Below are 10,941 nucleotides of genomic sequence, written 5' to 3' on the forward strand. Positions count from 1 at the left end.
TAAACCATATTAACAAATTGAAGGAGAAAAACCATATGATCATCTCAATAGATGCAGAGAAAGCTTTCGACAAAATTCAACACCCATTTATGATAAAAACCCTCCAGAAAGTAGCCATAGAGGGAACTTTCCTAAACATAATAAAAGCCATATATGACAAGCCCACAGCAAACATCATCCTCAATGGTGAAAAACTGAAAGCATTTCCACTAAGATCAGGAACAAGACAAGGTTGCCCACTCTCACCACTCTTATTCAACATAGTTTTGGAAGTTTTAGCCACAGCAATCAGAGAAGAAAAGGAAATAAAAGGAATCCAAATCGGAAAAGAAGAAGTAAAGCTGTCACTGTTTGCAGATGACATGATACTATACATAGAGAATCCTAAAGATGCTACCAGAAAACTACTAGAGCTAATCAATGAATTTGGTAAAGTAGCAGGATACAAAATTAATGCACAGAAATCTCTGGCATTCCTATATACTAATGATGAAAAATCTGAAAGTGAAATCAAGAAAACACTCCCATTTACCATTGCAACAAAAAGAATAAAATATCTAGGAATAAACCTACCTAAGGATACGAAAGACCTGTATGCAGAAAATTATAAGACACTGATGAAAGAAATTAAAGATGATACAAATAGATGGAGAGATATACCATGTTCTTGGATGGGAAGAATCAATATTGTGAAAATGACTCTACTACCCAAAGCAATCTACAGATTCAATGCAATCCCTATCAAACTACCACTGGCATTTTTCACAGAACTAGAACAAAAAATTTCGCAATTTGTATGGAAACACAAAAGACCCCGAATAGCCAAAGCAATCTTGAGAACGAAAAAAGGAGCTGGAGGAATAAGGCTCCCTGACTTCAGACTATATTACAAAGCAACAGTAATCAAGACAGTATGGTACTGGCACAAAAACAGAAAGATAGATCAGTGGAACAGGATAGAAAGCCCAGAGATAAACCCACGCACATATGGACACCTTATCTTTGATAAAGGAGGCAGGAATGTACAGTGGAGAAAGGACAGCCTCTTCAATAAATGGTGCTGGGAAAACTGGACAGGTACATGTAAAAGTATGAGATTAGAACACTCCCTAACACCATACACAAAAATAAGCTCAAAATGGATTAAAGACCTAAATGTAAGGCCAGAAACTATCAAACTCTTAGAAGAAAACATAGGAAGAACACTCTATGACATAAATCACAGCAAGATCCTTTCTGACCCACCTCCTAGAGTAATGGAAATAAAAACAAAAATAAACAAATGGGACCTAATGAAACTTCAAAGCTTTTGCACAGCAAAGGAAACCATAAACAAGACCAAAAGACAACCCTCAGAATGGGAGAAAATATTTGCAAATGAAGCAACTGACAAAGGATTAATCTCCAAAATTTACAAGCAGCTCATGCAGCTCAATAACAAAAAAACAAACAACCCCATCCAAAAATGGGCAGAAGACCTAAATAGACATTTCTCCAAAGAAGATATACAGAATGCCAACAAACACATGAAAGAATGCTCAACATCATTAATCATTAGAGAAATGCAAATCAAAACTACAATGAGATATCATCTCACACCAGTCAGAATGGCCATCATCAAAAAATCTAGAAACAATAAATGCTGGAGAGGGTGTGGAGAAAAGGGGACACTCTTGCACTGCTGGTGGGAATGTGAATTGGTTCAGCCACTGTGGAGAACAGTATGGAGGTTCCTTAAAAAACTACAAATAGAATTACCATATGACCCAGCAATCCCACTACTTGGCATATACCCTGAGAAAACCAAAATTCAAAAAGAGTCATGTACCAAAATGTTCATTGCAGCTCTATTTACAATAGCCAGGACATGGAAACAACCTAAGCGCCCATCATCGGATGAATGGATAAAGAAGATGTGGCACATATACACAATGGAATATTACTCAGCCTTAAAAAGAAATGAAATTGAGCTATTTGTAATGAGATGGATAGACCTAGAGTCTGTCATACAGAGTGAAGTAAGTCAGAAAGAAAAAGACAAATACCGTATGCTAACACATATATATGGAATTTAAGGGAAAAAAATGTCATGAAGAACCTAGGGGTAAGATAGGAATAAAGACGCAGACCTACTGGAGAACGGACTTGAGGGTATGGGGAGGGGGAGGGGTGAGTTTTGACAGGGCGAGAGAGAGTCATGGACATATACACACTAACAAACGTAGTAAGGTAGATAGCTGGGGGGAAGCAGCCGCAAGGCACAGGGATATTAGCTCGGTGCTTTGTGACAGCCTGGAAGGGTGGGATGGGGAGAGTGGGAGGGAGGGAGACGCAAGAGGGAAGACATATGGGAACATATGTATATGTATAGCTGATTCACTTTGTTATAAAGCAGAAACTAACACACCATTGTAAAGCAATTATACCCCAATAAAGATGTTTAAAAAAAAAAAAAAAAATGGGAGGGAGAGGAGGAGAGGGGTAAAAAAAGGGAGTGGAGAGGGAGAAAAGGAAGCCAAACATTAACTGCAATGCAAACAAAGAAACAAAAATCAAATATTGATCAAATTATACACACAAATTATCAATCACATAATTATAGAAGACGAAGCTGTGGCTTTCTTGGGTGTGAAATGTATTAGGGAGGTACTGAAAGTTTCAAGGCTACGAATTTGTAATGATCCTCTCTCTGGTCTGTTCTTGGATGTCTCTGTCCTGTTGAAGTTCCTCTCTACTCTCAACTTTCATATAGAAACCCAGGCTTCAGAAGTCTCAAATGATACTTCACAATTTTTTTTTTTTTTGGCTGCACTGCACATGCCTTGCAGTATCTCAGTTCCCCAGCCAGGGATTGAACCTGGGCCATGGCAGTGAAAACCTGGAATCCTAACCACTAGGCCACCAGGTAACTCCTTCACATTTCTATCTTTCAAACACTTAAGTTATTAAAAACTGAGAGCTCTGATATCAATTATATATTACAGGTAACTAATGTTTTCATCATTTTTCTTATGAAAACAGCAAATGGAAGATATGTATTCCATGCCACATGTAAAATCCAAGTGCAACTTTAGAAGCAATGTGCAGAATTTGACTGTTATAAATTGTTATATATAAATTTGTTAAAATTGTCTATGTAGACCTACCCAACTGCGTATCCTTATAGGGAGATGTAAACATATAGGCCATAGGGCTCTGAGTCTGATTTAGCTGACCCCTACATTCTCTACTGCATCATCTCCCAAAATGCTTGATTTTGAACATTATGCTCTATGAGCACGAAATTCTGCACAGTTCTCCATCCTACTCAACACAGTTTCATGCCTCAGTGCCTTTGATCATGCTGTTCCTGCTGCCTGGATTGTTCCCTCCCATCCTTTGCCCTCCCCGCCATAAACTGGAATGGTCTAGTGGGATTCTGCTCTTCAAGGAAGACTTCCTTTTCTACCTTTACCCTGTATTTGGATGAGGACAGAGGAGCTTCTAAGGAAGAAAGCACATGTAAAGCTTTTTCAAGAATACAGAAACTGGGGCTTCCCTGGTGGAGCAGTGGTTGAGAATCCGCTTGCCAATGCAGGCGACACAGGTTCTAGCCCTGGTCCGGGAAGATCCCACATGCCACAGAGCAACTAAGCCCGTGAGCCTCAACTACTGAGCCTGCACTCTAGAGCCCACGAGGCACAACTACTAAAGCCTGCGGTCCACAGCTACTGAAGCCCATGCACCTAGAGCCCGTGCTCCGCAACAAGAGAAGCCACGACAATGAGACACCTGCACACCACAACAGAGTAGTCCCCGCTCGCAGCAACTAAAGAAAGCCCGAGCCAATCAACAAAGACCCAACACAGCCAAAAATAAATTAATTAATTAATTTTTTAAAAAAAGAAGTGATCTGAAGTTGTCCTCCAATATCATTCTTTTAAAAAAAAAAAAGAATACAGAAACTATAACTATCATTTTTTATACTATAGAAAAAGATGAAAAGATGTTAATTTTTTAATGGACATCTGAATAGAGTAGTTTTTACTTCTTAACCCTAGCTTATTCTGAAAAACTCACAGTGCTATTCAACCAACAGATTTTCACGCCCCATCTTCACCTGAAGCCCGTGTGGTGTGTGTCTCTGTGTGTGTGTGCGCACGCGCGCGCACACGCACACACACACACACACACACACACACACACTGTATCCCTCCACTGCATGCCCATGGATCTCTATGTTGTAAATAGCACTGTGCCTGGCACATGATAGGTGCCCAAATATTTGTTGCTGTTCACTGAAAAATAATTAAAGAAATACAACATGACTAGATTAATAGAGTCCAAAGTGAAGTCAGGGTCTAAGAGGACACAGACTGGAGAAAAAATTAGAGCTAGAGAAGGCCAAACAGAAAGACTTTCTGGAGAAAGTCAAATTTTAACTATTCGAGGAAGAACAGCTATAATAATAGAGTTATAATAATAATAGTCATGTAACAACATTGATTAAATGTTTGATATTTGGCAGGAACTATGCTGAACTATTTATACGTGTTTTCTTTCTAATTATCATAACTGTGATGTGGGCATTATTTCAAGTTTACAGATAAAGAAAGTGATGCTCACAGAAGTTAGGCAATGCGTTCACAGTCGTGCAGTTGTTAGCCATGAAGCTGGGAAACGAAGGCAGGTTATCACCTGGCTTGGATGGGGGAGGGGGAGTGTGGAGTGGAAGGAGAAAGGCACTAAGTGTCAAAGGACCCTAGCAAGCTGCAGCGCCAGGAGGCTTGCAGTGACTGCAGTGCAAATGGAAGAGTGAAAAGAAAGTTAGCAACAGGAGATGGCAGAAAACTTCAAAGACCTGTGGGAGAAATTCTCTGGATTTTTGAGCAGAAAAAATTTCCATAATAAAACCCATGCTTGAGGAATGCTATTATAAAAGGTGTGTGGACAGGAATATTGGTGGTCATAGGTAGAGAACTTGGGTAGAAGCTTTTTATAAGAATATGATTATATTACTTATGGTTAAAGCAGAAGAGCCCTACACACCGATTCTGTAAAAATAGTTGGTGGAGGGAGTTGTTTTTGTTTTGCAATAGGTGGGCCAGTTTTGTCCTCCAAAAACAATCCGGGCCTGCGAAACATTTACAGGTACTTCATGATCAGAAATTACACATATCCCTTAACATCCTGCTTAAGAAAAAAATCCAATTATTTCTAATTTAATTGTAGCATAGCTGGGATCAAACAAGAGTGATTAGCTAACTTCTTTTGACATATACTTGAAATATTGGCTCCAAATATCAAAAGTATCTTGAAAGCAGTATTCTTCATCTTACAAAGATCATTTACATTTACAACAGAGTTCCTTTAACTTGCAGAGTCTGTCAATTAAATAAAATTATAAATTAAATTAGTTGCTGTTGCTGAAAAGAAGTTGAAAATCCAGTTGAAATGCAACTGGATTATCATCTCATTGCTCTTGTCTAAATGCAACTGGATAACCCATTTCTCAATTTTTAAGTGCAGTTTATAACTTTATATTATCTTTATTATATTATAATAATTATTATATATTACATTATCTAATTTTATATTAGCTGTATATTATCCCTAAAAAGAAGTCAGGGAATTAAAAAAATAATCTGATCTTTTATTCTTTGGCTCTAGGCTGAACATAGAAAATGTACATATTCCCTTACCTTTGCCTCTTCTATCCCTTAATACATGAAGGACTCTTACATACTAAAGGGTTGTACAGATTTTAATAAAAGCATTTCATTTTATTTTATTTCATTTGTTATACTTTATATTGTATTTTTATACATATTTTATTTTATTATTTTAATAAAAGCAGCACCTTCTATGGTGCTGGCCTAAATAGTTGCAATAGAATCTTTCCTAAGAAGAAAACTCCTCCAAGCTGTCTGAAGCAGTGGGCTGATAACTTCTCTGAGGACTAAAATATGATGGGGTAGGGGGAGGGAGACTCCGTAAAATCAGCTCGAAGACAAGAAGGCTTTGTTTATGTAACAGCATGTCCTTGAATATCTGTATTAACCAGGAAAATGCCCTCTGAAGGCACCGTTCTTTGTGAGAAACTTTGTCACTATGAGTCTCAGCAAAAGCCCACAGCTGGGCCCCTCTCAGTTCCCTCTGCCAGGCAGGGACTCCTCCCAGCTCTGGCAATCTCAATGAGGAGAGCTTTTTATCCCCAGGGCAGCTGTGTGTGTCTCCAGTTAGGTAAAATGATACATAACAGAAACCTAAGAAATATCATAATAAGCACTGGAACTCAAGCGGTGCAAATCTCTGCCTCCTAAAGGGCATGACATCATGGATGTGAGACACTGGGCTATTAAAGAGGGAAATGATTCCATTATCCATGCTCTTGGCACACTTATTTCCTCACTAATGTAATCACATACCCAGCTAACTGACTAACCCAACTCAAATTATCATAAGTTATGAATTATGAAACTGTTCTGAAAGTTTACTGTACACGAAAACAAATTTGAGAATATCCACCTGATAATATTCACATACCGGTCTCTTACGTGTCAGCCTAAGTATACTATATTATTTTCAAAAAGAAGAGTTTCAAAACCAGAAGAGTTTTAATTAATATAGACTAATCCACAGTAATGAATTCACCTTTCACCTGTCTTCTCCAACGTGTTAAGTTTTTGAGATGACAAATTGATGATACTAATAGTTATAATCCTAAGAGTTATAAAGATGTTACAGCTGAGCCAATATATTCACATTGTGAGTTAATCCATGGCCATCTATAGTGTTCTGGACACCACACCAGGTTCCGAGGACACAGGGGCGAACAAGACAAGACATAATTGCTGCCCTCTCAAATAGAAACGTGTTCCAGATTTTATGCCACTACATCAGACAGAAACAGACACGAAAAGCTGAAAGTGAGTTGTGCTATATATGAAATAGTATGTAAATTATACTACGTATGTTAAGTATGTAAATTAATAAATGAGCAGGGCATCTGGCTAAATAATCTCAAAAGCAATTTTCTCTCTAAAGAGTATACCAAGCTTCCCCAGAGAGTTATGTACTGGCAATAATGAGCTATCCTGGAATCAAAGGATAACTGATAAAATGCTTCTGTTCATTTCTGATAAACCAGTGCTACTAGGAGATATCGACTTGGACATAAGCTTTCATGATTTAAGTGTTACTCTAAGACTGACAAGATCATCTACAAAGAACAATAGAAATGAAATTTCTGAGGCATAGTCTAGTCCCATGGCAACTATTATAAGAGTCCTGCACATTTCCACTGAAACTACCTCTCATATCAGACTGCATAGGCTGGGGAAAGAGAGTGGGAGCTCTGGAAAAGGCAAGACCTTCTTGTTACACAGAATATCCCCTTTTGGGACAATCATTGTCTTGCAAAAGATACCAACTATGATTGATTTGACTAGATACTTCTTAGTATCTAGTTTCAGATGTCACCAGCCAATCCAGAGACTTAGAGACAACTAGATATTCAGTCTGGAGAGAGGCTAAGAAATCAGAGCTAGTGATGGGGAGTTTCATGCTTGAAATTGAAACTGAGTATATGGATTTATTTCAGAGGGTAAGAGGAACACTGTCCACAGTCCTGTGAGCCCTGCTTTTCAGTGTGGATATGCCTGTGCTCTAACCTAGGGCAAAGAAGGGGAAATCAGTGATGGACAATTAATGGGGAGAAGAAAAACTGAGAGTGAAAATGTGTGTGTGTGTGTGTGTGAGAAAGAGAGAGAGAGAGAGAGAGAGAGAGAGAGAGAGAGAGAGAGAGAGAGAGAGAGAGAGAGAGAGAGAGAGAGAGAGAGAGAAACAGGGAAGCCCATTGCCCACCAGGTGAAGACTGAGTCTCTAATTGAAAGTCTCCAGTGGCAGCCCATTCTAATAAAAACACAATTCAAACTCCTTTCTAGGACTTAAAATCTTCACATAAGCGGTCTTCCGCCTGCCTCACTGACTTCATCTCCTCTCTTGCCCTTCTGCACTCTTCTCCATCTACAAGTCCTCCAGACATCCCAAATTCATTTATGCCTCAGGGCCTTTGCAGTTGCTGTTCCCTCTGCCTAGAATGCTCTTCCTTCTGCTCTTTCACATCTCACTTCAAATATGCCCTCCTCACAGCAGCTCTCTGACTGCTCTAAACTGGCTTCCCCCATGCCCTGTCTGGCACGCGCCCACATTGCATTGTCTTTGTAACACTCATCTCTATCTGAAAAACGTTTTTCCATTTATTTGTATCTGGTTTATTGATTCCATTTCCCACAGAAACACAAGCTCTGTAAGAGTGGGAGCTTCATCTGTTTTGTTCAACGCCGCATGACCTACCTAGAACATCTATTACATGGTGGGTACGCAGTAAATATTGGTTAAATCTCAAGTCCCACCATATAGATGACTGTGGAAAGTCACGCAAGAGCCACTGCAAAACCACTCTCTGCTCCCTCGTTGCCCCATCAAAGCATAGTGACCATGACCCACAGCTACACCAACTCTGGGCCTGCTTCCACAACCCATGAAGGCGAGAGTAACGCTGTTTCCCTTGGAGAAATTTCCAGCTTCCTTTCCATTTCCTCATCTGGAGGCCTTATTCCCTCATCTCCCACAGACCTTTCCATTCCCAACCACATAAAAAGTAAATCAATGTTTAAAGAATCCTTCAAAGACCAGCATTACTCTGTGCTACTGGATGAAATGATGGCATTGGCCCACTGTGTTTCAAGTGTAAGGGGGAAGAGAGAATGCAGAAGAAGAGATCCTCTTCACTCAGCATTCCAGTGTTGAAGGTAAGAAAATCTCCTAAGGGTTGGGTGCTTTCCTTCGCCTTTTCCCAATGGTCCAGGAAGAGGAAAGCCCTGATCAGATGCAGAAGGTTGTGACAGTAAATGGGAAGCTGGATGACCAAAAGATCTGACCCCTGCGAAAAAAAAGAAGAAAAGGAAAAAGAAATATGGATGAGACTCAGATCCTACTGCTCCGCACTTTTACCCTCATAACCTCACCCCCATAATATTATCGCTTCTTAGCCTGACTGTATGGCAGCCAAGTTCCTGACCGAGTCTGAGACACTTCCACCAATTCAGTCACCATCGTGGGAAAGAACGCCTGCTACCCCACTGTGGTGAGGGAACTGTGCTTCTAACACCCTGACATGGAATCATAAATACAGTTTTCTACTGAAACACTGTAATGTCCAAGGCAGACAGCCTGTTCCATACATCAAGCTCACTCCAAACTACTTTTTATTTCTAACTTATCAGGGTTCGAATGGAAATCGTGGTGTGTGCTGTTGTCCACTGTATTTGGGAGAAACAGGAGAGATTCATTTCAGCTGTGAGGGTAGGGCTGTAGCCCTGGCAAGATTTCTTCCAGGCAAGAAGGATGAGCAGGAACTTCGGTGAGAATATACACGTATTCAGAATGAAAAGAACTTTCAGAACATAAACCAATGGAGATAACATGACCTTGTAAACCTGGCCAGACACAGCACACCCAAGGGCCATGTCAAAGGTGTGGAGAAGATAGAGGATAACTAATTGTTGAAAGTCTGGAGCTAATCAGAAGGAAAGACAAAGTATGCAGAGCACCTGCTCAAGAAGCCAAGCATGAGGGGTAATTAAGAATTAATCTGTGGGGAGGGTGGGAGGGAGGGAGATGCAAGAGGGGAGAGATATGGGGACATATGTATATGTATAACTGATTCACTTTGTTATAAAGCAGAAACTGACACACCGTTGTAAAGCAATTATACTCTAATAAAGATGTTTAAAAAAACATTAATCAAAAGAAAGGGAGACATGAATATTTGTAAGTATCTGCTGAAAATTATATGTGTAGCCATTATTCAGAGTATGTTTTCTGTATATATTTCTGCCTAATACTATTAATAAATAGTTCTGAAAAAAAGGAATTAATCTGTGTTCCGATCAGGGGGTATATAAATGAGCACTGTGGAAGGCAAAGGAGAAAGATATGCAAATGAATGGAAGAATTGGTGAAGAACGTCTGCTACAGAGGCTTCCTGGAATGGTGTAAGGCAGAGGTGAAGTGACCTTCCTGTGATCCATTCTAGGTCACTTAACCTTGGGCAGTCTCCGTTTTTTTAACTATAACATAAGGTTAAGCATTCCTGTCTCATAGGGTGGTTGGGAAGATTTAATAAAATAGCATAGATTTAATAAAATAGCATTTAATGGCATTCTTCTGCCAAAACTGTTCCTCTATTCTTTTCTGAGCCCCGAAGATTTGTATTGATTCGGGGCATAAGAATAAATTGCGTACTTCTAACAAATCTACTGAAAAGATCAAAACAGCAGTCTTGCTTTATTGCACCATAATACGGAGACACGGTACAATCTGCGGGTTGGCAATCAGAGTGAAGCTGATAAAAATACTGCTCAAGAGAAGCCCCAAGGGCAACCAATGAAGACCTCCCCTCCCCCTCCAGGATTAAGGACAGTTTGAAGCCAGAACAGGAAAACAGTTTCTAGAAGAGTTCTCTCCTCATAAACCAAAGTTGCCATTATCTAAAGTGCCTCCGGGACAATTAGCCTTATTCAGAGACGACAAACTATCAATAGATAACAATCTAAGAGTGGCTCTTTGCAGATCTTCGTATTTAAAAGCAGTCGTAGGTGAAAGGAAAAGGAAACGAAAACGAATCACTTTACAAATGTCAAATCAGCATGCTTTCGAACGGAAAATAACCTGCCACCCTGACCAGATCCTCCTAAATATTTAACATCTCCATATAAATAAAAAGATAGTTTCATGGCCTGCAGCCGGGAGAGAAAGTTTTATGACCGGAAAGTCAAATATCCAAGCTAGCCTTGTAAAAGCTGCTATCAGAGACCAGAAGGTTACTGTGAACTTGGGGCCAGAGGGCGAGAGGCTTCTGGCCGATCAGCAATTTGCTTAACTATCTACCCCCGG

The 10,941-nt window shown here is 39.8% G+C and overlaps 1 protein-coding gene across 9 annotated transcripts in view; it reads right to left on the bottom strand.

Moving 5' to 3' along the window:
- The window catches only part of ST3GAL6 (ST3 beta-galactoside alpha-2,3-sialyltransferase 6), a 107,192-nt gene that overhangs the window by 74,481 nt on the left and 21,770 nt on the right, over positions 1–10,941 (bottom strand). The gene's annotated exons all lie outside the window — the stretch shown is intronic.

This window comes from Phocoena sinus, chromosome 4 (genome assembly GCF_008692025.1).
Source record: "Phocoena sinus isolate mPhoSin1 chromosome 4, mPhoSin1.pri, whole genome shotgun sequence".
Lineage (NCBI taxonomy): Eukaryota > Metazoa > Chordata > Mammalia > Artiodactyla > Phocoenidae > Phocoena > Phocoena sinus.